Here is a 27,383-nt window from a genome sequence, read left to right as displayed (position 1 = left end):
TGTTTAACAAGTATCTGTCTATACTCACACATTCTCAATAAAACAAAGTTATCTATAATAAAACAAACATGTTATCTACATGTTCTAAAATCCAGTGTGAATAAACCATGACATTTAAATTCACCATATACGGCAAGTTAGTTTTTGTCTAGTAGGAAAATTTGAAAATACCCTAACATAAGTTGAATTTTTAATATAATCCCATTTAATTCATATTCCTATATTCGTTATTCTGAATGCTATTAGATCACATGACTTGTGTAGCTAAGAAAAAGAGACTTAAGAAATAATCTGTGGAGAACGAAATTGTAAATGCTTGGTAGCAGAGGTTGACTTAATTTATAAGCCTAGAAAGCACGTAGAAATATGTATCATTGAGGAAAAGGGCACGGGTTTGGGGGCATGGAGATCTAAAATCAAAAGTGACTGCTAGTGTTTTCTAGGTGTGTGATTGGAGACATTCTAGTTAACTTTGAATCTTTGTTTCCTAATATATATATGCAGGAACTAATAATATGTACCTTGTAGATTTGTTCTGAAGTCCGGCCTTAATGTATTTTACTTATTTATTTATGGCTGTGCTGGGTCTTCACTGATGTGCAGGCCTTCCTATAGCTGCGGTAAGCAGGGGCTACTCTTTAATTGGAGGTTTCTCATTAGAGTGGTTTCTCTTGTTGCAGAGCGCAGGCTCTAGGGCATGTGGGCTCAGTAGTCGTAGCTCCTGGGCTCTAGAGCACAGGCTCAATAGTTGCTTAGTTGTTCTACAGTATGTGGGATCTTCCTGGATCAGGAGTTGAACCCGTGTCTCCTGCATAGGCAGGTTGATTATTTGCCACTGAACTATCAGGGAAGCCCCAGTCTTAATGTACTTGAATAAAGTAAAAAGAAGAGATTATTTTTTGCATGAACATAAGAGTCCCGGGGACAGAGCAGATGAAAACTACTTATGTTGGTGTTTTTAGAGGGTGGGTGACACAATATCAACCTGCTCAGTCTTTTAAGATTCTTTCTCTGCCATTCAAGTCCGGTACTCAGGGGAATATTTCTGGGGAGCCGTGAACCATGGGAGGCTAATAAAACAGAAGCTATACTGGAGATTTGCAAGTAGTTGTTTCTAGACTATTTTCAATTCTTTTAACGGGTGTTACACTTTGGATTTTCCCATATACACTATTCAGATTTTTCTTTTCACTGTTATCCTTGTAAGTGATTACTGTTTCTCTATATTTTTATTTTGTTATTTTATTCATTAAATTCTTATCCCTTTTTAAAAGCTATTTCAATTTATTTTTGGTTTTTACAAGGTGTTTTTTTTTTAATCTTCTTGCTCTATTTTAGTCTTCATTGTAGATTCTTTCACACTGTATTATCTTTCTCTTAGCATTATGAAATTCCTAGCTTTTTATGTCAATAAAGTTTTATTTTAACTCATTTTCTTTTTACTTTGTCTATTTTGATTTACTTTTTTTCTTAATAATTTTGCTATTTTTGTTAAATAATCAAAGAAGTAGAATACCTGGACATGCTAAATTTAGTCCTAAGAGCTAAAACATGCCTTAAATAAGAAGTTTGGTTTACTTTATCTTCCTCTAATCCTTTCAGGATTCTCCTAGTCTCATATAATGTTCCTCAAAGCTAAACTGCCAACTCCTAAATGCTGAGTTTGGAAAGGCAATAACATACCCTGACCAAAATCCTCTCTGAATCAACAGTAGGATCAATCACAAGATCGCCCTATGATATTTGTTTAAAAAGTTTCTAAATTCCAACATATCAAAACATTTACTCATTTTACACATGGGATTTGAAATCCATAGTTTCTATCCTATGGAATTATTCTTCATTCTTTAACACATGGAAACAGATCACTGTACAATGGGATAGGGATTCAAAGACAGATTTCTATTCGGGAAGAACCCCTATAACACAAGGGCCCATGTTGCATTCATAATTTTAAAAATCAATGACTTTTGAACCATCTAATAGAATTCTTCCTAATGAGAAATAATAAAGAACTATTAAGAAAACTGAATTATAATTAAAATCCTTTAGGTTAGGATTTGAATTTGTGAGGAACTTGTTTTTGGTCCCTACTTCAGATAATTTAGTTAGTCTTAGGGAAGGTCCAGGAATCCAAATATGTAATCAGCATGTCTCTATGAATCTAAAGTAGGTAGTCTCCAGACTGAAGTTTATGGAACAGAGTCTATAACACTGGTCTTTCAATCTTCCTTCCCTAATTCTGAGCATCATGGAGATTTTATCCAGGTCAGAGATTTTGACTAATGGAGTCTGTAGAGGAAAGGCAACTAGTTAGAATTATAAGAAAAATGTCACCTCGATGTGTCCCAGAGGCTGTCATTCCGCTGTATTTGATTCCATCTATTGATCAACAAGATCTGTTGTTTTCCTCCTGGATTCACATATCTAACACTGAATGAGCAGCCCTTGGGGAAACAATAGTCCCAGGCCAGATTGTCTATGAGTAGAACTTTGGCAGTGACTTAACCAATTCTGTCATCCAAACCCCCAGAAATCATCATACCAGCCAATGAATACAAACACTGTTGACAGACAGAAGTTAAATTGGTTGCAAACAACTTCATAGGTTGTAGAATATTGGTACTCTAATGCTGAACACAAGTAGTATGGCCAGAACTTCCTTGTCACAACTATATATTTCCCTTAGAGTCAGAAATTTAACAGGACAAAACCCGAAAATATGAAGAGATTCCTATTCTGAAAAATCATGTGTTGTAGGTCTGAAATAAAACTTATTGCAAGACTTTAGAAACACCTCCTTCCAATTCATGGACATAAATCTTACCTCGCCTGCGTGCGTGCATGCGTGTGTGCATGCGTGCATGCGTGCGTGCATGCGTGCGTGCTGTCTCTTCAGTTGTGTCCAACTCTTTGTGATCCCGTGGACTGTAGTCCACCAGCCTCTTGTCCGTGGAATTCTCCAGGCAAGAAAGTTTCGGCTGTTCCACTAATTTATTTACTTTTCTTTGTTTTATATAATTCCATGAGATTTTGGTGCCTTTTTAATCTGAATTCATAAGTATTGTTTGCATATCATTCTTTTTGAGTTGGTGCCAACAAGTAATATTCAATGAGGCACAATGAGGAAATTTGGCACCTTTCATACCACTGGTCACATAATGGTCATCACTGGATTGTGCTTCATGGTCAAGACTTTGATTATTATCAGACAGCACTGTGAGAACCAGCATTATGAATCCAGCTTCTTTAAGCTTTGAAGGTGTTAATGAGAGATTGCCATTTGTCCCCACAGGATGACCCCATAAAGCATGTGAAGACATTTCTTAGAATTTAATCTGAAGAGGGCCCTCTGTAAATAGTTTTCAAATAATAAGTTAGTGAAATCACACATCTCATCATATTAATATTTCTCAGCAGTGTCTTACAGAAAGGGCAAAGTCAATGTGATAAAACTGGTTTTCCTTTTTCTTTATTTTTTGTTTTTAATTGCTTCATCAAGCTTCAGGTGTGAAGAATTGCAAATTGTTTGAATCAATTTCCTTAGTTTATAGCATAACTTCTTCATTGGTCCAAGTAAAGAGGTCAAAGTCTGTTTTTAGCAAGAGTCCCAGGGTACCATTTTTATTTTTATTTTTAGTACATTTTAGCCCCCATTCCCAGTTTTATTTCCCTCTTCCAACAAATATTCATTATAACATATCTAGATGAATGTTTCTAATTCTAATTTCCTTGCTGTTACTAATAAGTGTAAGTTCCACACATCATAAGTAATAATATTTTTGCTTGCTCTAGGATATTATATTAAAGTATATCCCATTACAAATCCCCTTTAGCAACATTTTTCCTCAATATTATTTTTTTAAATCCACCCACGTTGCTATTTACTAGTCAGTTTATTGTTTTTAAGTGTTTACATATAGCAGTTATCATACTTTTACTAATTTATTCTTTAATGATGAAATTGAGGCTGTCCCTATGAACTGCTATAAATATTACATTTATATGAAAGTCAAAGAATTAGAAGTGAAGAAACTTTGTTTTATTTTTTGAAGATGCTATTATTGTCTACATTAAAGACTCCAAAATAATAAGCTAGTAAATTCAAATAAATAAGGGTTGTTTTTAAAAAGTTTAACAGTGTGCGTGAATATAAGATCAATATATAAAAGAAGTAATGCTTTTATCAGTGATTACTACTAAAACATTTTTACATCTTCAAATTCTACTCTATCTTCTTTGTTCTAATTTCTATATTATACTTTTCATTTCACAATTTATTTCTGATACATGGGAAAAAAGCTACTTTAATCCAAATTAGGTTTTATCTATTGTTCAGCACAACTCTTGACTATTTTTTTAATTAAAATATATTTTTTATGCTCAAAGTCTCCAGGAAGTTTTTCTATTAATTTTTTTATTTGTTGCTAACACTTCCTGATGTTCCATTGATTAAATATCTCCTCTTGTTTTTCTGAAATTATTAGCTTTATTAGTTTGACTTCTGCTCTGTCATCTGTTTCCTTGAATATAATGTCTTCTGTTTGCCTGTAATTTCTTTGGGCCCTGGTATTTCTTGGATGTCTAATAGTTTTTTTCTTTATTAATGTTTACAGTCAAGAAATCCTACAGTATTATTAGCTGCTGCTTTTATCTTCATGTCTGCTCTGTTTTTAGCAAGAGTTCCAGGGTACCATTCTATCCCTATATCAAATCGTATTGCCTGTAGTTTCTTGTGTGTCCTTAAGAGCATTTATCACTCCAAGACATCTCATTTTTACCTCTAGGAATTTGAACATTTTCCCTTTTTTAGCATCTACATATATTGAATGTGGAGAATGGAAATAACAAATTGAACTATCTTCTATCTGTGTTTTAATATAAGAGGAATTCATGGTGGGGTGACAAAAGATTCACCATCAAACCATTGTGAGAGTTAAAGTTGACACTATTAATGGACTCCTAAATTGAATATATGGTCTACTTTAATCCTTCTTAGAAAAATATTGGCTATTGGATGGTTTAATACATTTATAAAGACAAAAATCATTCTAGGGAAAAGGGCAAGATGACAGAGTGGGAAGCCCTGAGCTCACCTCCTCTCATGGGCACACCAAAATTACAACTATTTACAGAACAATTATTTATGAGAAAGACCAAATCTATTCATGAGAAAAACCAGAAAAGATCTACAACTAAAGACATAAAGAAGAAACCACAATGAGATGCATATGAGGAGTGGAGTCACAATACAGTCAGATTCATAGCCTGGGTGAGTGACCCACAAATGGGAGAATAATTACAATTGTAATGGTTCCCCTCAAGGAATGAGGGATCTGAACCTCAGCCGGGGGGTCCTGCACTGGAAGATAAGCCCCTAGAATTTTGCTTTAAATGGCAGCAGGGCTTACTTTCAGGAGATGCAGAGGGCTGTGAAAAATAAATACTCCACCCTTAACAAGTGCACACAAAGTCTCACACAACCCAGGATCAAGTGCAAAAGCAGTGGCTTGAAAGGAGCCTGGATCAGATCCACCTGTTGAACTGGAGAACCTCCCAGAGAGGCAGGTGGTAACTGGAACCCAACCTGGGGACACAGATACTGGTGGCAGCTGTTTTGAGGAGCTCCTTCTACCTTTGGACACATGCTGTCAAGGTCTTTTTGGAATCCTCCCTCTAGCTTTCTAACCTCCAGACTAGCCCCACTCCAACCCAATATCCTGTAAGCACCACTAACTGGAACACTTCAAGCCAACTAACTGACGAGGTGGGGACATAGCTTCAACTACTAACAGGCAGGATGCCTTAAGACCCTCTGAGCCCACAGCCACCACTAGACATGGCCTGCCCACCAGATAGTCAAGAACACAGCTCTATACATGCAAGTAGTAGACCCAGGACCCCCAGAGCCTTGCAGCCAGAAACCCTGAGACCAAGATCCACTCATCAGTAGGTGGGCATTGGCCCCAGAACACCCCAGATCCTGGACCCAACCACAAGCCAGCTGGCTCTAGCATTGGGACCAGCCTTATCCAGCAGTGGGCAGGCATCAGCTCCAAGACACCCTGGGCCCAGACCCTATCCATTAGGAGGCCAACACCAGCTCTGCAATACTTTTGATTCATTGGTCAGCCACCCAAAGATCTAGCCTACCCCACTCAGCAGTGGGTCAACACTAGCTTTGGGACACCTTGGAACCCACAACCAGCTGTGTGAAGAACCAGTCCCAGCCAGCAGCAGCCCAACATTAGGTCTGGAAACCCCAGTCCTACAACCATCCGAGATCCCAGCTCTTCATACCAGTGAACCAGCACCAGCCTTGGGATCTCCAAGGGTTCCAGAGCCAATTGCCTCATGACTCAGCCCCACCAACCAATGGCCAGAGGCCTCTGCAAAAGGCAGAGCCCAGCCAACAGGACCAGGCGCTAATATCCAAAATATATAAACAGCTTATACAATTCAGTGTCAAAAAAACAATCAACCTGATTAAAAATAAGGGCAGAAGACCTAAATAGACATTTTTCCAAAGAAGACATACAGATGGCCACAGGCATCTTAAGAGGTGCTTGACATCACGAATCATCAGAAAAGTACAAATCAAAACCACAGTGAGTTACCACCTCATGTCTGTAAGAATAGTTACTATCAAAAAGACCACAAATAACAAATGTTGGCTAGAACATAGAGAAAAAGGAACACTTGAACCCTGATACTAATATAATATTATAAATCAACTATACCTCAATAAAAAACATATCATTTTATCTAATGACTTGTCATGTGAATATTTGTTATATATGCTTTACAGTAATAATTTTTGTTGAAAAAACATGGAGATGTATTAAGTACGATTTAATTTTAGAGAAAAAAATGTATGTGATGAAATTTGTGGATTGCCTTTTTTTTCTTTCAAATGGGGGAGTGATGAATGATGTAATGTATTAGTGGCTTGATCCTGTCATAAAGCTGCTCTGTACTTTGAAGTTTTATGTTGTTTTTTTTCACATTAATTAAGTCTACTGAGGATAATATTTTTATCTATAATGACAGAAAATAGTTTCCCAATGATAACCTATGTTAGCAAACTAGCTATTTTTCTCTTGTATTTCTGTTAAAAAAAAAAAAAAAAGAACCAGAAACTGGTATAAGAATTGGATTAGAAATGATTAATTGGCGTTCCAAGAAAGCTCACGTTCTCCAGGAGGACATTAGCCATTATTGTAAAATGCTTGATCTATACCTTTGATTCTGATTTAATGAGGGTTATATGTCACGCTCTGTGGTAGACAGAATAATGGCACCCCAAAGTTGTCTACTCCGTAATCCCCAAAAGAGGAACATGTTACTTCACATGGCAAAAGGGGTTTTTCAGACTTTAAAATTTTTGAGGTAAGAAGATAATCATAGATTATGTGGGTGATCCAATATAATCATGAAGTTATTGAAGGAGGCAGGAGAATCAGATTCAAAGAAGATGTGACAATGGAAGCAGAGCTCAGAGTGTAACAAGATTTGAAGATGCTAAGCTGGTGGCTTTGGAGATAAGAGAAGGGATCAGGAGCCAAGGGATGCCAGCAGCCTCTACCAGCTGGGAAAAGTAAGGAGACATCCTCCCCTGGAGACTCCAAGGTGTGCTGCTGACACCTTGAATTTAGGGCTTCTGGCCTTCTGATAAGAAATTTGTGTTGTTTTAAAGCACTCCGTTTGTGGTAATTTACTACAGCAGCAGTAGAAAACCAAATACATGTAGCTATCCTTGGAAAACTTTCACAAAATATATCATCTTGGCATTTGACATGAGTTTTGGTGAATTGTCCCTTTGTTTCTCTCACCCAGAATGAAAGTATAATATTTAATACAGGATTAAATATATATCAATATGGTGGTTTCATCGCTAAGTCATATCTGACTCTTTGTGTAGCCTGCCAGACTCCTCTGTCCATGGGATTCTCCAGGCAAGAATACTGGGGTAGGTTGCCATTTCCTTCTCTAGGGGACCTTCCCAACCCAGGAATTGAACCCGGGTCTCCTGTGTTACAGGCAGATTCTTTACCAACTGAACTATGAAGGAAGCCCCATATATCAATATATATATTACCTAACAATATATAATTAATTATATTTTATACATTATCTTCAATTTATGTGTTTATTGTATATACTTACATTTGTGCCCATTTTCCATACTTATTTTTAGTATTCTGTATTTCATAAATAGATACCATGTTATACAAATATACAACTAATTATATATCTCGTGCCTGCTCAGTCACTCAGTCATGTCTGACATTTTGCAACCCTATGGACCGTAGCTTGCCAGGCTCCTCAGTCCGCAGGATTTTCCAGGCAAGAATACTGGACTAGGTTGCCATTTTCTCCTCCAAGGTGTCTTCCTGACCCAGGGGTGGAACCTCCATCTCCTGTGTGTCTCTTGCATTGGCTGGTGAATTCTTTACAACTGAGCTGCTAGGAAAGCTAAATTATATATTAAGTATAAATAAATGTACAGTCACTGAGTCATGTATATTTTGGGAACTTCCCTTATGTTACTATAATTGAACTCAAACTAACTTATGAGGCAGTATTTATAACAATAACAGATAAATTAATTTTGTATTCACATTTTCATTTTTTATTAAACTCCCAACAGGGTTTTAACCACAGAGTGTACACATGAGGTATTGATATAACTCCCAAATTTGTTTCTAAATTCTCTAATTCTTCTCTCCCAATCCTCTCCTCTAAGAATTTTGAAGATGTTTTTGCATTCTCATTGCCTTTATTGAAGGGGGGAAATTTGCCCATCACAATTTCTTCCTCACTCTGGTTTATGGCATTAATTCAAAATTCTAAGTCCTTTAGGATTTCCTCATAATATGCAAAGTCACATCTTGAGAATTCCAAAAATCCTTTACTCTATTAAAACTGAGCTCTTGCTAAAAAAAAAAAAAGTGCTTTGTGACTTTTATTTTTTCTTTCTCTATGCATACCAAAATATCTATTTAGAAATTATGATGTCTTCTTTGTTTTAGGCTGATCTACAGTCCTCCTTGAGTCAATAAATGCTGTGGAGAGTTAGAAACAAGAAAAAAAACCTTGGTTCCTTTCTCAAAAGATCTTGCTATACTACATCTATTATGTGGCTCACTCACCCCAAGAAAAAAGGCTCAACCCTGGTATGGTGATGCCCCTTCTATAAACCCTCAGCATCGGAGAAAGACTAGAGCCAAGAAGCTTTAGAGACTTTCTCTGTTATCCTGTGTTCTGGGAAGTAACTCTACTTAAGCAAATAGGCTGTTTTACAGCACAAAGATACTTTCTTTTATTGTAAGAGCCTGTGTGATCTTTTCTGTGGTTTTCAAATAAATGTATCAGAAGTAATTGTTGATGCAAAGAACTCTTAGTCAGGCCTTAGTCTCCACTACCACTAGAACTCCTGAATACCATTATTACCACTTGCATCTCAGTATTTCACATTTGCTTTTCCATATAGTCAATTTTCGATTCCCAGTTGTATGGATTAGTATCCCTATTACGGATTGAGTGAGAGCCCTGGGAATGAGTTCCCTGGCATCCAACAGTTTTTTGGCAATCTGGAATAGTTGTTATGTATAAATCATGCTGGAAGCTTTCCCAGGAGGGTATGGATTCAATTATAGAACTTACAGGAAGATAAAGAGACTATAAGCCTAAAAAAGTGGTTATAAGCATTGCTGAACATCTCCTGAAATAAAACTCTCCACCAGTCTATCCTGTGTGACTCATTAATATTAAGCTGTGGGCACAAGTACATGGTGAGAGAAGAGCATAGGTCAAAGAGGAATGTTTTGGTCAGAATTTAAACATGTAAGAAGAGACTGGGTTTGGGTGATGCTAAGGATGGCAGAGAATGAGTGGAGAGTCTTGGTTTACTAAGGGATGGCACTGGAATACTCAGTCTGTGGTAGAGGAATTAATAAAACAGAGACATAGGTCATCCAATGGAGGATGGAGAAGTTCCAGATTTCAGTTATTCAGTAGTCACTCTTGAAGCATGATGGGTTTTGATAGAACATGCTCCCCTAAAATTGTAGAAATGAAGTACACTAATGAGAAATTCACAAAACTGATCAATATTGCAGAAATGTTGTCATGAGCTCTCTTTGGGGACTGGAGGAAAATATGTATTGAAACTAATGTGGGTAGAGTCAGGAACTTAGCTGAGCTGGGAGAGAAAGCCCTGAGCTGACAGGTGTCAGGAGCAGTCATTTAAAGCAACAAGCCAAAGATGAGAGAGTTAATCACTTTCATTACTTACTGAGATGGTATGGGTAAGAGTCTAAAACCAGAGAAAATATTGACCCCTCCTTTTCCATTTTTCCCCAAGGAACAGCACACTGGCAGAGGTCTCTCTTGAAGGTTTCCCAACAAGATGTATCAAGCAACTTTACAGAGTCTAGATTTGGAAAAAAGAGGGAGGAGGGCTAGGAGTGGAAAAGTACTGGATACTGAGTCAGAGTGACGAAAACTGTCTTCAAGGTTTCCTTCTTTTCCTTCTGCCCTCATATGGAAGTCTCAGCAGAGATGCCTGAATAAGACCTCTGCCCACGGCCACAGATAGAGACAGAAGAATGAAGGTTACCTGGGCTGGGGTGCAAACACTTGGAAGAGCCTGACTGGCCGTGTGAGCCCGCGTCCTTGATGACCGCTCTGTTCAGAAGTGGTGATGAACCGTCGAGCACCGAGTCTGTGTGAGAGACACGGCTTTCCCAGTGAGGTCTCCCAGCTTCAGCCTTTGTAATCACCCATGTCAGGCCTGAAAAATCAAATACACGTTTTTAATCAAGAACCAGGCTCTTCAGATAGTAGGTGCTACTTTAAATTATCCCTTTGACAATCACTTAAAGTAACTAAAATGTAAATAACTAATACCTTTTAATTTGATTCCAATTGGCTTAGCCTGAGATTAGTCTATGGACTTACAAGGGTTACATTTGATGCTTATCTTTGGGGAGCTATAAATTACAGAGTCTATTTAGGGATATCTTATGATGACAAATATTTGAATGAAAAGTGACATCTAATATAAAAATATTTTCCATATTTGGATTTGAGGAATCTAATAAACATTGCTTGAAATGTTTAAAATTTATCAATAAATTTAAAATTTATCTCCATCGAAATGAATATTTTTGCTACCTTTATTATCACTGAAGCTGCCATCTCATTTCAAGCACCATTATAAGCAATATGCTAGGTGTTCACTAGCGTGTATGCAGGAAAGGAATATTAAATATTAAGTGAATATATTGTTTGCCATTTGCTTTTGTGTCATTCAGATGAACACCCTTCAAGCAGGATAGTCAAGGGCAGTGGTTTATTAGTTTAGGCTACAAATTGTAAAGATTAGAACTGACAGAAACCCAAGACTCAGTAGAGGACACTTTGTCCATACAGAGTATTGACTTCAGTTCTGGTTTATCTCCGAGGATTTCCTGAAAATATTGTAACCAAGGACTCCCTTCGCTGGCTGTGGATCACCAGAGCCCACCTTAAAAAATTCGAAGGGAATAACATTGTGAAAAATGGCTTTTGCCAAGATATATTCAGAATAGAGCAAAGTTCATAGCTTTAACTGATATATTGGTCTTTGCAAAATATACCTCACTGGGTAAGCATGTTTTGGAGCTAAAGCTGAAACAGTTTTTCTCATTTCTTTTAGTCTAAACTGAACACAGTATTGCCAAATTTTTTAAAGATCTCAGTTGTTTAAAAGTCTTAAGGAATGCTGCATTTGAAATATCTAGTTGTCAGAATAATTGGGAGTTGATGCCTTTAGCCAAGCTGTAACAAATATATATTTCAATTACTTAAGTTGGGATTTTTTTTTCTTCCAAAAATAGGTTATCTGGTTGTTTTGTGACCCCAGGACCAACTGTGATGTGTAGCGTAGTGGTTTTACAGATCCTGGGTTTTGTGACTTTTGTAGGTTTCCCAATTCCTCCATTCCCCTTGGGTGTCATTTCTCAGGACAATCAAACAGCCTGCTTGAAGCATCGCCTCTTTCATCGAGGCTGTAAATCTGAAAATCAGATTTCCAAACTTGTCAGAAGTATGTGTAAAATAAGAATACCTATTTTCTGAGTGAAGGCTTGAGGGAATCCTTTTTGACTAAGCGACACTATTTTGACTACCCATAGGTCATTTTCGCTTTCCTTTGTCATATTTGTTAGACAGGTGGAGCTCCTTGGTATTTGAATTCTAGCCAGGAGGGATTTTACTATATATTTTGGATTGCCCTTCTTATTTCACATTGAGATTAAGGGGTTTAACTGCCACAAGCTGGTGGAAAACAGGAGAGAGTTCAGTTTCTTGCGTTTGTATCTGAATTTTACCACCAAGACAGAGATCCCAGGCCCTTATGGCTCATTAGGACTTTCTAGAAAGTTTTAAAATACACCTTTTTGCTTAACTTCACCTCAGTTTCTCTGAGTGTGGGGCCTAGGCTTAAGATGTTTTCAAAATTCCCAGTTGGTTCTCTAATGTATAGAAGGTTGAGAGTCACAGATTGAAGGAAAGTTAATTATGTTTTTCAAAATCAAGTTTCCCATCTAAATGACAAAAACACTAGATTACATAATGACTCCTAATACTTTTAGTGGGGAGAGGACTCAAATCTCAATTCATTCTTTAAACAAAATCTTACACTTGGGGAAATACATAAAGACCAACCAAATTAGCAAAGGAAAGGCTATTTATTCAGAGCTTGCTATGTAGCAAGGGAGTCAGCATCTTCACCTATATTTTTGCAGAACCTCAAAGGCAGGCCTAGGATTGGGAAAGCTTTGTGGTGAAAAAGTTAACACTCTAGTCAAAGCATGCTCTGATTAGAGGCTTGTTGTCCTGAGGACAATGTAGGTGGGATTCCTAGAAGTGAGCAATCCTATGTGATTGGTTAGGCATGTATATTTGTTTTTTTCTGGTTGATCCTAAGTTGAGAGTAGAGAAAAAATTAGAGAAGCTGAGAATTAGTAATCAAATCTTGGCCATTTTGGGCCAATTATTACAGAAGCTATTGTTTCCTGGATTGTCACTAGAAACAGTAATTGGGCATCCTGTAAGTCTAACTTTATAGCAGCAATTTACATATTTGGTATAAAACTCTCCCATTAAGATCAGGTTGAAGGAGTCTTACTCCTTCAATCAAAGCAGCTTAGTAAGATATTTTCTGAAATAAGAGCTTTCTACCTCTAAGACAATTGCTACAAGTCCCCTTGCTTATGGAAGCAAATATAGTTTACTTGCTTTTCTTATATTTGTCCTCTACTTGTCTGTTTAAATCCAAAATGTAAAATAGATATATTCAGTTAAAAACACCAAATATGAATCACATACTTTAATGAAAAATTGCTCAAGACCAAGAGTATTGCTTAGTCATATTTTTTATGTCTGAATTTGAAATTCGTGGAAGTAAAATTTTTATGCATGGCTTTTTCCAGGAAAAGAAAAGTTATCTTGTAACAGAGTTATATGTGTGTACTTTTCTCTAGTTGGGTTATGAAATTCTTAAGAGTAGATATTTATCTTTCTTTTCCCAATGTCAAGCATAGTAAATTATATAGAATATATGGTTCATTTATATAAAATAAGTGCATTGAAAATTTCTTATCCTTCCTTAATATAATGTTGTCAGCATTTTATCCGTATTATCAGGTTAGTCTCTGATAATAAATGAAATTAAGATGGACACAAAACCTCACTTCCTATTAAAGTCATTGACATTCAGAGACAAGACAGTTGCTTTACTAATTAAATCTTAAATATTTTAGAACTATTCTATATCTAGAGAAGAGCCCAGAAATTGCTGAAAAATAAAAGAAAAATAATTGGTTACATAGCCATTTAGACGCCCCAAGCTAACTGAATAATAACTCTGAATTTTATCCTCTTTTCCTCTGCAAAGAGAGGTCGGCTGCCGTGGAGCCAATTTGACTCCAAAGACCGCCTCCTAGCCTCTTTCCTTATGATAAATTCTGTTCTAGTCTCATGACTAGAGATGCAAATGGACTGACAGATTTTTTTTTTTCCTTTATTGCACACAGACTAGAGGCCTATGTCAATTTAGAATTTCTTCCCAAAATGGCATTATTTTTAGGGTACAACTCTAGCTTTTGGTAACTTATTCAAAGTGAAAACAAATGGATTCCCCAAATTATCTATTTTCAGATTGCATAAGGTATTATGTGCATTCATTTAAAAGCAAACAAGCAAATGAAAAAGTAAACTTGAACAACAAAACTAAAATATAGTTCTCTACTAAGAGTACTTTTTATGTATTTGTTCTATTTCACTTTTGTTATTTCTGTTGGGTAAAAGACAGCTTCATAACTGAGTACATAAAAGAAAAATAAAGATCAAAAAAAATATCATGAACCGGTCCTAAATATATATATATACTAGCAATCATTATAAAATGTGTATTCTAAAAAATGAAGTGTGTGAAATAAAATCAGACTTAAATTTCCATTTCACAGTAAAGGACCAAGTTAGAGACCTTCAATTTGGAAAATTTCTGGTATAATTTCATTTAGAACATTGTCACATGTATATTATATATAATGTATATAGTATATATATATACACACACACATACATAATAACAATGCATAGCTTTTCTGATGGTTAATTGACATCAAATAACACCATAAGAATATTACAACTTGCAGCAAGCACTCTTGACTAATCATCAAATATTCTTAAGCCTCTAAAGAAGTGACTCAGAAATTATATGAGAGGATAATTTAGCTCAAATGAATATAAAACTTTTTTTGTGCACTCATTATACTTATCCTTCTTAGATATTATTTTTCAGGGAACCAAGACAGGTAGCCCAAGAGGAAAGAAGAGTGGTAAAGTCAGGTGGTCTGAGTTCATTCTGGAGGTGAGGAGGTGAGTGCTGCCTAGAGGTGGTGAGAGTCTCTTCCTCTCCCCAGTGGAGCACAGAAGGATCGGCCGGGCACGATGGTGCCTTCTGTTTACAGCTGCAGCCAGTGTCTTTTCAGAAACACTTGGCAGGCGGCTTCTGATATGGCTTCCGCCTATCTCTGCTTCCTTGCGTTCATACTGGGTGTCATCAGACCCATCCCTCTGAGTGTGGGCTGACCCCAGAGACTTGTTTCTACCAATGAGAGTTCAGCACAAGAAGCATGATCTCACCGGATAACAAATCGGCTAGAGCCTTGACCTTAGACTTTCCAGCTTCCAGAACTGTGAGAAATAAGTGTTGCTTATCTGTGGTATTTTGTTACAGCAGCTTAGACAGACTAAGACAGGTTATACCAAGGCTGTGGCTTCCTCTTCCGGCACCTTCTCTCCTTCTCTCGTTCACTCGATCTGAAGAAAACAAGCTGCCAAAGGATGAGCTGCGCTATGGAGAGGCCTCCATAAGCAGGGAACTGAAGCTTTCAGTCCATGAACCAATGAAGAATTGAGTCTAATAATAATAAGGACATGAGTGAGGTTGGAAGCAAATTCTCCTCCAGCTGCTGCTGCTGCTAAGTCACCTCAGTCGTGTCCGACTCTGTGCGACCCCATAGACGGCAGCCCACCAGGCTCCCATCCCGGGGATTCTCCAGGCAGGAACCCTGGAGTGGGTTGCCATTTCCTTCTCCAATGCGTGAAAGTGAAAAGTGAAGGTGAAGTCTCTCAGTCGTGTCCGACTCTTAGCGACCCCATGGACTGCAGCCCACCAGGCTCCTCCTTCCATGGAATTTTCAAGGCAAGAGGACTGGAGTGGGTCGCCATTGCTTTCTCTACCAGGAATAGTCTTAAAAAGGCCACTGAACCAGCTTGTTCTTGGATTGCAGTCTTGCGAGAGACCCTGAGCCAGAGGACCCTGGTAAGCAGCAAGATTTCTGATCTACAGAAACTCTGAGAAAAAAAAAATTATTGCCATTAAATAAGACTTGAGGGAGCTCCTTGTAGGACTTGGCACTTTCATTGCTGTGACCAAGTTTCACTCCCTGATCTGGGAACTAAGATCCTGCAATCCATGCTGTAATACTTGAGTTTCATAAAGTCAGAAATGAGACGTTTAGTTAGGCCAAGGATGGATCATGTTTGCTGTGAACATGCTCGTGCCGTGTAGACAAGCAGAGTTCACCTAGGCCAGTTCCAGAGAAGGAATAGGTAAAATCCAATCCCTACTCCCACCTTTTTTTTTCTTGTAACTTTTTATTTAAAGTAATGCAAAAGAAAAAAGTGTAACAGTGTCAGCAGTACGTGTCACTGGATATTACAACATATGAATATCTAATCACTTCAATATAGAGTCTTCCAAATTTTACTCGCTGTAAATTTCTTGTGTTCTGAAAATGGAAATGAATGAGAATTGTTGTTCCTTAAGAAGTCCTGCAAAGTGAGAGTGGCTTGATTTGAACAGTTTGTTGCATTCAAGCTGCAATTACTCTCTGCAGGAATTTCTGAGGAAGTGATAAATACATAATCCCTTACTTAACCTCATTTCTTTGTCACCATTAATGTTTCAATATAAACCTGAGAGCCAGCGAATTCCTCAGAGTTTCATCATTTACACTTATTTTTATAGGATTAAAACTAGCTCGTGGTTGATTTTTTCACATTTAAGTGATACAGGGCTAGCAGAGGTAGGCACATTGAAATCATAGAGATGTGATAGCTTAACAATGGAGTATATATTCATATATATATCTATTTCTCCCCAGTACACTTGAGGGTCGGGACTATGGTAATTTAGTGGTAACTAAGACTGACACAATCTTATTTCTCATGGAGTTTTCACTGTTACTTAGTAGAAAAGGACGAAGATTCTTTGTCAGACAGACCTTGGCCTTCATTCTGTTTTCTACATATATTACTATGTCATGCAGTGTTTCTTAACCTTTCCAAACTTTAATTTCTTCTTCTATAAAATGAGGATAATAAAAATTCTCCTATGAAATTGCTAAAGGGTTGAGAGAGGTAACAGTTGCAAAGTTCTTTGTACAGAGATCATAGCAAGCATTTAATAAAGGGTAAGTATTGTGCTGATGCTGATGTCTTTATTGTTACCTACATCCCCACCATCATTCTCAGAAGACAAAACACTTTTTCCCTGTTCCTAATTTCCAGAAAGAAGAGTTACCCCAGTGTCCACTGTATGTCTCTCTCTTTTTAGCTCTCCACTTTTGGGAAATTGTAATAATTTATTAAACAGGTCATGGTGGAGAGGTCTGATAGAATGTGGTCCACTGGAGAAGGGAATGGCAAACCATTTCAGTATTCTTGCCTTGAGAACCCCATGAACAGTATGAAAAGGCAAAAAATAGGACACTGAAAGATGAACTCCCCAGGTCGGTAGGTGCCCAATATGCTATGGCATCACTGACTCAATGGACATGGGTTTGGGTGGACTCTGGGAGTTGGTGATAGACAGAGAGGCCTGGCGTGCTGCGGTTCATGGGGTTGCAAAGAGTTGGACATGACTGAGCGACTGAACTGAACTGAATAATTTACTGTTAAGTTAGCAATTGTGGTAAAATGACACACGATCCCTGGATCAGAGAATGACCTGGATCAGGTCATTCATTAGAGAAGGAAGGGCAGTCAGAGCAGCACCTGACCTTGGTTTCCCACAGCCCAGTTCTCAAAGGGCAATGTAGTAAAAACCAGGGTGACCTGTGCATTCCAGGTGAGAGCTATGACATTAGGAGATTCTGAGCTTGTCTGGACTGCCAACACATCTACCCTGCTTGGCTCTGGTGAGTGGAAGCAACCATCTCTGGGAAGGGGAAAGAAGGCATCATAATTATTACCCTGGAATGAATGTCTTTAAAGCCCTCTGGAGGAACACACCATCCCTAACTTCCAAGGCTCTTTACTGTTCAAACATGTCCTTCACTGGGAAGGCCCTGACCATGCAGGGACATGAAAAATCCGTAGAGAACTGTCTCCTAACAGTCACCTCTTGGTGAACTGGGGAGGAATAAATTCTCATGTTGGGCTCAGCTCTGCCTTTTTCCCCCAGACAGTGGCTTTTCCTGGGGAGCATGGAAGCACTAGAGAAAATAGTCAGGAGAGTTAATCTGTGTGCCTGGCCCTGTGATTCAGGCCACAGGTTCAATCGACTGTCATACAACATGACATCACATACTATAGCAATGTTGCCATGAGGTTGATATTTTGCCTCTTCTTTCATGTTTCTGTTCTCTTACTCAGTTGTTTAGGACTCTGTTAGGGAAGAAGGGTATGAGTTTTTGAGGTTCCCTAAGAAATCCTACCAATTATTATGGTTTCATAGAGCAGTTCATGGATTCCCTGGTGGCTCAGGTGGTAAAGCGTCTGCCTGCCATGCAGGAGACCCGGGTTCAATTCCTGGGTCAGGAAGATTGCCTGGAGAAGAAAATGGCAACCCACTCCAGTATTCTTGCCTGGAAAATTCCATGGACAGAGGAGCCTCATAGGCTATACAGTCCATGGGATTGCAAAGAGTTGGACACGACTGAGAGGTTTTACTTTCACTTTCTTTCTTAGAGTATTTCATAGTGTAGCATCAAGGCAACTCATTTGATTCAGTATGATTTATTTTAAGACACATTAGTATAATTTAGTTTAGAAAACATTATATCTCAAATTATGAGAATAAAAGTGGTATTATGTCAGGTGTTCAAAAATTTTTGCTTATGTGTTTCAACTAATTTCCAGAGGCTGTAGTTTTTTAAAAAGGGCTTTGTTTGAATGACCCTCATATAAATGTTTTTGTTGTTGTTGCTGTTATTTGAATTTTTTTAAAATTAATTTATTTTTTTAATTGATTAGTTGAAGGATAATTGCTTCACAGAATTTTGTTGTCTTCTGTCAAACATCACTAAGTTCTTTCTAGTTATCTGGATTGTTGTAGGGTCCATTATTTAAGCAAATACCAGGGTGGCCTTGCTTTCTGTGTGGAGATAGGAAAGAGCTCTCTGAACAATTGAGTCAAGCTGAAGCTTGGAAAATAACCAGGAATTGGCCAAGCTAGTAGGGGTGGAGTGAGGGGAAGGTTCTAAGCAAAGAGATGAGCAAAGGTGTAATCCCTGAAATGGGAAAGGACTTGGAAAAGATATTGGTCTGAAAAAGGCCGATGTGGCCAAACTTCTGGCAGAGGAAATGGGAGGACGCCAAAATGAGACTTGAGAGGAATGCAGGAGCCAGATACTGCAAGGTCTCTGAGTTCAGGAGGAGAATGGTGCCCTTTATCTTAAGAACCATTAAAGTGCCTGAAGGAGGACATTGTGTTTATTAGATAATAGATTGCAGGAAAACAGGAATTGGTGAGACTAGTTAGCAAGTTACGACAGCTGTACAAACATGAAATTAAATTAGCCTGGGCAGAGTAGGTGGCAGTGGAGACAGAGAAAAGCAAGTAGGTTTCATATACATTAAGGAAGAAGGACTGTACTTACTTTTTTTTATTGTCCAAACTGAATCCTGTGTTCTATACACCTGAGAAGCACCACTAAATGTTCACCAGTCATGTGGAAACCATCATCTATAGAACACTTTTCAATTTACTGAGTCTTCTGTTTTTTCAGAAAGCCAAAGAGAAACTGCATAGAATACTATTTCTCAAGTAAATGTAAGCACAAACTAAATCACACCTAGCAGGTAACTAATTAAGAAACAATTATTTAAACAATTATTGTAAATCTACACTTTTCCTGATTAGCAGTCAGACGTGGAATGTAGGGTGTTTATTTTGGTATGCAGAATGTTTCCCATGGGGAGAAAAATTTAAAGTGTCTGGAGGTCATAAAATTGGGTACCATTCAATTCAACAAGACACACCATTTCAGCAATGCAAATGATGTCCATATGACTCCTCCATCAGCTAACAGCTGTTAGGAAAAGGCCTAAGACTTTCTTTCTAGCATTGAGTCCAATTAACTTGTAAAATCCTGACTTACTAAATTAGTCCATGGCCCACATTTTGAAGAGTTTTAAATAATTAGTCATTCCTGCTGGAGAAGCTCAAGTTTTAAAGAGTTATTTAATTGGGTGGCATTCATCCTCATACTTAGAGTTCCTACTAGGAGTGCTGTGGTTGTGATAAATCCACTATAAATTGATTCCTATTCCATTCCTAATACTTCTTCTAAAGCTTCAGGGATTACAGTTTTTAGCTTGAGGAAGTGACCAGTAAATAGTGCTTAGGAAAATAAGATTTTATCAAAAAAAAAAAGAAAAACAGTGTTGTGAAATGATCTGTTTATATATTATTTAGTCAGAAACCCTTTTTGAACACCCACTGTCCATATGGCATTATGCAGGCTCTGAAAAATATAAGAAATTCAAGAAATTTATAGCTTATTAAGGTAAACTGATATATTTTCAAAAATCATGATAATATCTTTCAGATTAATTTAGAAGTATGCTGATGGTACAGTGGTGGAACAAAGGAAAAAGTGATCATTTATATCTGAAGAGGAAAGAGAATGTTTCTAGTAGCCTGTCATTTGAGCTATGTACTGAAATGAGTGGATATTCATTAAGTATGAAGGGGAATAAGGATACATTCAAGACAGAAGAATCAACATATGCAAAAGCATAGTATTGTGAAGCAATGCACAATTTTGAAAGGAATGCAGTTCTGGCTTGACTACAAGGTATGCAGAGTGCAGCTACAGAGGCTTAGAAGTAAGCAGGAGCAAAATCAGAAAAGCCTATGTAAACTATGCTGAAAGCACAAACTTTCATCAAAGGGTCACAAATTCAATGTATTCAGGTTTCAACAGGGAAAGTGAGTGTAAAAGGTGTCAGGCAGTAAGCAATAGGAAAATGGTAAATCCTACATGTAAGTGAATGAAAACCCTAATTGAACACGTTCAGATATAATGTTCTTAAAACATGGAAGAGTGACAGACAAAATAATTCTGAAGAATGAATGGGCTAAGGGGTTTAAACTTCTAGGTGATCTTAAAGGCCAAGATAATTTAATCAATGATTTCAATAATAGGAGTGATATGGTCAAATTTAGTTGCAAAACAATTACTCTGGCTTTATAGTGAGGAAAGAAGTGGAGAGATGCATCTATGAAAGAAGAGAAGCCATACCCCATATGGCTTCTAGAATATTTTTTTAAATTAGTTCATATCATAATAGGTTATTATGATAAGTGAGAAAAGATGAAGTGGTAAATTGTACTGATGTAGATCAATAGAGATAAAAAATAAGTAGATATTTTCAAGAACTATTTAGAAAATAGAAAATTTGGGGATGATGTGGTGAGATGGGGGCTTCCCCAGTGGCTCAGCAAAGAATCTACCTTCAATGCAGGAGCCGCAGAAGACACAGGTTCAATCCCTGGGTCAGGAAGATCCCCTGGAGAAGGAAATGGCAAGCCACTCAAGTATTCTTGCCTGGAAAATCCCATGGACAAAGGATCCTGGTGGACTGTAGTCCACAAGGTTGAGAAACAGACACAACTGAAGTGACTTAGCAGGCATGCACACACACGGTGAGATGGGGTGGTGGGAAGAGTTAAGAATTAAGCCTAATTCCCTGTTTGATGGCTAGAATTCCAGTCAGATATAGTGTTTTTTGCTCAAATGGCAATACTCCAGTAGGATATTTGAGAAGGAAGAACATTGCTAGAGGTTTAAAGCAATATCAAATGTAGTTAGATGAAGATTAGAAAGTCAGATTTTAATTAAGTCCTCTTGTTAAGTTTTAATGTCCCTAGAAAGTCATTTTTAGTTGTGTTTGTTTTCTGGCACACAGAAAAGAGGATTAAGTGAGGAACTTGAAATTGGACTCCGTGGCAAGAAAATAGATGAAGCCACGAAAGTGGATAAACCCCTCCCAGGGATTTTAACAGAATGCAGCCACAAAAGAGCTTAATGGAGAAACTTAAATAACAACAACAACAAAATAATTAAAGAGAGATCTGGTGAGGATGAACTGATTCAGAGCCCATGAAAGACAGTTCAATGAAATGTTGGCAAGTCAAGACCGTAAGGAGGCCAATAAACTGTGGTTTCTACTGAGAAGAGCAGGTGTGTGCTAAGTCACTTCAGTCTCAGTCGTGTCCGACTCCTTGCGACCCCATGAATCGCAGCACGCCAGGCCTCCCTGTCCATCACCAACTCCCGGAGTTTACTCAAACTCATGCCCATCGAGTCGGTAATGCCATCCAGCCATCTCATCCTCTGTCGTCCCCTTCTCCTCCCTCCCCTAATCCCTCCTAGCATCAGGGTCTTTTCCAATGATAAGTCACTTCAGTCACCTCCAACTCTGTGTGAGCTTATGGACTATATGTAGCCTGTCAGGCTCCTCTGTCTATGGGGATTCTCCAGGCAAGAATACTGAAGTGGGTTGCCATGCCCTCCTCCAGGGTATCTTCCTGACCCAGGGATCAAACCACAGTCTCTTAAATTCTCCTGCATTGGTAGACAGGTTCTTTAACATTAGCACCACCTGGGAATAATGTGCATATTGTCATATATTTAAGAGTACGAGTATAACAGACCTCAAAGTGTTTATTGTGCTTAGTAGCAAGGAGGTTAGGAAAGACTCTAGGAAGTTTAATTTTTAGCCACTGGCAGGGCAGTAGGCCAGTTTATAGCTCAGATGTGAATGGCAAATCAGTCAGTCAGAGAAAGACAAACATTGTATGATATTGAATTGAAAAAAAATGTTACAAATGAAATTATTTACAAAACAGAAATAGAGTCACAAATGTAGAAAATAAGCTTAAAGGTTAACAAAAGAGAAAGAGAGTAGGGGGATAAATTGGGAGATTGGGCTTGACATATACACATTACTATATATAAAACAGATAACTGTTTAGGACCTGCTATATAGCACAGGAAATGCTACCCAATACTCTGTAATGACCTATATGGGAGAAGAATCTAAAAAAGGAGTGGATATATGTATAGCTATAACTGATCCACTTTGTTATATAGCAGAAACTAACACACACTGTAAATTCACCATACTTCAATAAAAATTAACTATTTTTTAAAAAAGATGGGACTTCCCTGGTGACGCAGTTATGAGTCTGCTTGCTAATGCAGGGAACATGGGTTCAATCCCTGGTCTGGAAGATTCCACATGCCTTGGGGCAACCAAGGCTGTGTGCTGCAGCTTCTGAAGCCCTTGCACCTAAAGCCTTTGCTCTACAAGAGCAGCCACCACAATGAGAAGCCCACACCCTGCAATGAAGAGCAGCCCCCGCTCTTCACAACTAGAGAAAAGCTTGTGTGCAGTAAGGAAGGTCAATTAATTAATTTTAAAAATATGGGAATGGCAAATATAAACAATCTCATGCAAAAGGTTTGGGTGGAAAGGGAAGAAGTTAAGACTGGAGCAGGAAAGAGGATTAACAGAAGGCTTTGAAAAGATGAGATCAATGTTAACTGCATCACCAACTTCATGAACATGAGTCTGAGCAAGCTCCAGGAGTTGGTGATGGACAGGGAAGCCTGGCATGCTGCAGTCCTTGGGCTCACAGAGTTGGACATGACTGAGCAACTGAACTGAACTGAACATTAACAGAAGGGATGATATACACAAAGAAATAAAGACAACTGAGGTACCAAGACCTGCATTCAATTATTGTTTTTTTTTTTTTTTTTAATTTTACCTGCTCTTAAGAAGCAGCAGCCATTGCAATTTATTCATTGTGAGATTCACTTAATCTCAAAGCCATCCTTGTGGCAACTCTGCTGTCATCATCCCAGCTCTCCGAAAATGCTAAGGAATGGCTAGGAGACATTTTTAAAAATGAAGTGATCTACGTCTATACCGCACTTCTTAGAACGCTGCCAAAGTTTAGGTGGCTTCAAAAAGCACTGAATGATTAGAAAGTCAGATTTTAATTAAAATCCTTAAGGATTTGTGAAAATCCTTAATTATTGTCGCTGTTTTATCCTTAACTAAATTTCACTTTATTCAAGCCCAGTAAAGCCTTAAGTCTCCTGGTGGAATGCATGTAACCTGTGCAATTCATTATAAAGCAGTGTCTCACTGAGAGCTTAGAAGTGTCAGAATTTATGAACATCCAAGCCCATTTGATTTGATTTTGTCTCTGGAGCATGTTTGCTAATGCACAAATATTATTCATTAATGTGCTAAGGGGTGTTCACAAAAGCTGAGCTGTGGAATTACCTTATATTCAGCAGAAAAGTCATCACTCTTCTCAGGCAAAGAATGCTGATGAGGATAGTCCTCCAAAGAATTGTGATGGTATAGAACAGCCCCAGTAAATAAAACACATTTTACTGCTTTTGTTAATGTGGACAAGAAAAATAATTAAATCTATATCTTTTCTATTAATCTGTTTGTGAGATTTTTATCTCTAATGGAAATAGTGGAGAAATTCAAGAGGGAGTCAGTAGAATGGTTAACTCTTAAATTCCTGTTATTTGTTTCATTCGTGAAGATGAAGTATCCAGTCTAAATTCTCTGGCAGGATGGACACTGATTTCATCATTTTGTTCAGGGCTCGAGAAATAACCATTTCCTACTTGGCAAGAAGATGAAAGACACTGTTCATGTAATAGAGGCCCAGTTGCTGTCAGTTGAGGCTGTTGTAGCAGTCCTGTGTCATCTGGGACTTGGGCTCCCCTTCACTCTCTCTCTCTCTCTGCCCTCCTGAGAATGTCCTCTTAAGGCTGATAGCTTAGAACAGCTGCTTCCCCACCACCTTCACATTCAAAGTAGCAGAGTGGAGAAAGATGAAGAATACAAGTGTACTTTCTTTCTTTTTAATTTATAGTTTATTATCAGTAATGCTGAAGAAGCTGAAGTTGAATGGTTCTATGAAGACCTACAAGACCTTTTAGAACTAACACCCAAAAAATATGTCCCATTCATAGGGGACTGGAATGCAAAAGTAGGAAGTCAAGAATCACCTGAAGTAACAGGCCAATTTGGCCTTGGAGTACAGAATGAAGCAGGGCAAAGGCTAATAGAGTTCTGCCAAGAGAACGCACTGGTCATAGCAAACGCCCTCTTCCAACAACACAAGAGAAGACTCTATACATGGACATCACCAGATGGTCAGCACAGAAATCAGATGGATTATATTGTTTGCAGCCAAAGATGGAGAAGCCCTGCACAGTCAGCAAAAACAAGACCGGGAGCTGACTGTGGCTCAGATCATGAACTCCTTATTGCCAAATTCAGACTTAAATTGAAGAAAGTAGGAAAAACCACTAGACCATTCAGGTATGCAACTAGATCATTCAGGTATGATCTAAATCAAATCCCTTACAATTATAGAGTGGAATTACAATTATAGAGTGGAATTACAATTACAATTATAGAGTGGAAGTGAGAAACAGATTTAAGGGACTAGATCTGATAAACAGAGTTCCTGATGGACTATGGATGGAGGTTTGTGACACTGTAGAGGAGACAGGGATCAAAACCATCCCCAAGAATGCAAAAAATGAATGAAAAAGAAATGCAATAAAGCAAAATGGTTGTCTGAAGAGGCCTTACAAATATCTGTGAAAAGAAGAAAAGTGAAAAGCAAGGAGAAAAGGAAAGATATATCCATTTAAATGCAGAGTTCCAAAGAATAGCAAGGAGAGATAAGAAAGCCTTCCTCAGCGATCAATGCAAAGATATAGAGGAAAACAATAGAATGGGAAAGACTAGAGATCTCTTCAAGAAAATTAGAGATACGAAGGGAATATTTCAGGGAAAGTTGGGCTCAATAAAGGACAGAAATGGTATGGACCTAACAAAAGCAGAAGATATTAAGAAGAGGTGGCAAGAATACACAGAAGAACTGTACAAAAAAGATCTTCATGATCCAGATAATCATGATGGTGTAAGCACTCACCTAGAGCCAGACATCCTGGAATGTGAAGTCAAGTGGGCCTTAAGAAGCATCACTATGAACAAAGCTAGTGGAGGTGATGGAATTCCAGTTCAGCTACTTCAAATCCTGAAAGATGATGCTGTGGAAGTGCTGCACTCGATATGCCAGCAAATTTGGAAAACTCAGCAGTGGCCACAGGATTGGAAGAGGTCAGTTTTCACTCCAATCCCAAAGAAAGGCAATGCCAAAGAATGCTCAAACTACCGCACAATTGCACTCATTTCACATGCTAGTAAAGTAATGATCAAAATTATCCAAGCCAGGCTTCAGCAATACATGAACTGTGAACTTCCAAATGTCTAAGCTGGTTTTAGCAAAGGCAGAGGAACCAGAGATCAAATTGCCAACATCTGCTGGATCATTGAAAAAGCAAGAGAGTTCCAGAAAAACATCTATTTCTGCTTTATTGACTATGCCAAAGTCTTTGACTGTGTGAATCACAATAAACTGTGGAAAATTCTGAAAGAGATGGGAATACCAGACCACCTGACCTGCCTCTTGAGAAATCTGTATGCTGGTCAGGAAGCAACAGTTAGAACTGGACATGGAATGATAGACGGGTTCCAAACAGGAAAAGAAGTTTGTCAAGGCTGTATATTGTTACCCTGCTTATTTAACTTATATGCAGAGTACATCATGAGAAATGCTGGGCTGGATGAAGCACAGGCTGGAATCAAGATTGCTGGGAGAAATATCAGTAACTTCAGATATGCAGATGACACCACCCTTATGGCGGAAAGTGAAGAAGAACTAAAGAGCCTCTTGATGAAAGTGAAAGAGGTGAGTGAGAAAGTTAGCTTAAAGCTCAACATTCAGAAAACCAAGATCATGGCATCTGGTCCCATCACTTCATGGCAAATAGATGTGAAAACATTGGAAACAGTAACAGACTTTATTTTTGGGGGCTCCAAAATAACTGCAGATGGTGATTGCAGCCATAAAATTAAAAGATGCTTACTCCTTGGAAGGAAAGTTATGACCAACTTTATGCATATATATATATATATATATATATATGTATATATATATATCCTTATGATCTTTATATAAAGAAAGTTGAGCATCAAAGCACTGATGCTTTTGAACTGTGGTGTTGGAGAAGACTCTTGAGAGTCCCTTGGACTGCCAGGAGATCCAACCAGTCCATCCTAAAGGATATCAGTCCTGGGTGTTCATTGGAAGGACTGATGCTGAAGCTGAAACTCCAATACTTTGGCCACCTGATGCTAAGAACTGACTCATTTGAAAAGACCCTGATGTTGGGAAAGATTGAGGGCAGGAGAAGGGGACAACAGAGGATGAGATGGTTGGATGGCATCACTGACTCAGTGGACATGAGTTTGAGTAAACTCCAGGAGCTGGTGATGGACAGGGAGGCTTGGCATGCTGCAGTCTACGGGGTTTCAAAGAGTTGGACATGACTGAGAGACTGAACTGAACTGAAATATTGCATAACTGATAAACGTGCTCAAATCATAACAAATTCATACAAAGCAAAGATAACCTTGTAGCCACC

The 27,383-nt window shown here is 38.2% G+C and overlaps 1 non-coding gene across 1 annotated transcript; it reads left to right on the top strand.

The window, feature by feature from the left end:
* Nucleotides 1-18,309: 18,309 nt before the first annotated feature.
* On the top strand, nt 18,310-18,382 carry TRNAG-GCC (transfer RNA glycine (anticodon GCC)). The gene has a single exon. It is a non-coding gene; the product is annotated as a tRNA-Gly (tRNA).
* Nucleotides 18,383-27,383: the final 9,001 nt, after the last annotated feature.

This window comes from Odocoileus virginianus, chromosome 13 (genome assembly GCF_023699985.2).
Source record: "Odocoileus virginianus isolate 20LAN1187 ecotype Illinois chromosome 13, Ovbor_1.2, whole genome shotgun sequence".
NCBI lineage: Eukaryota > Metazoa > Chordata > Mammalia > Artiodactyla > Cervidae > Odocoileus > Odocoileus virginianus.
Note: the sequence above shows the minus strand (reverse complement) of the source record. Positions and strands in the feature narration are given on the sequence as shown.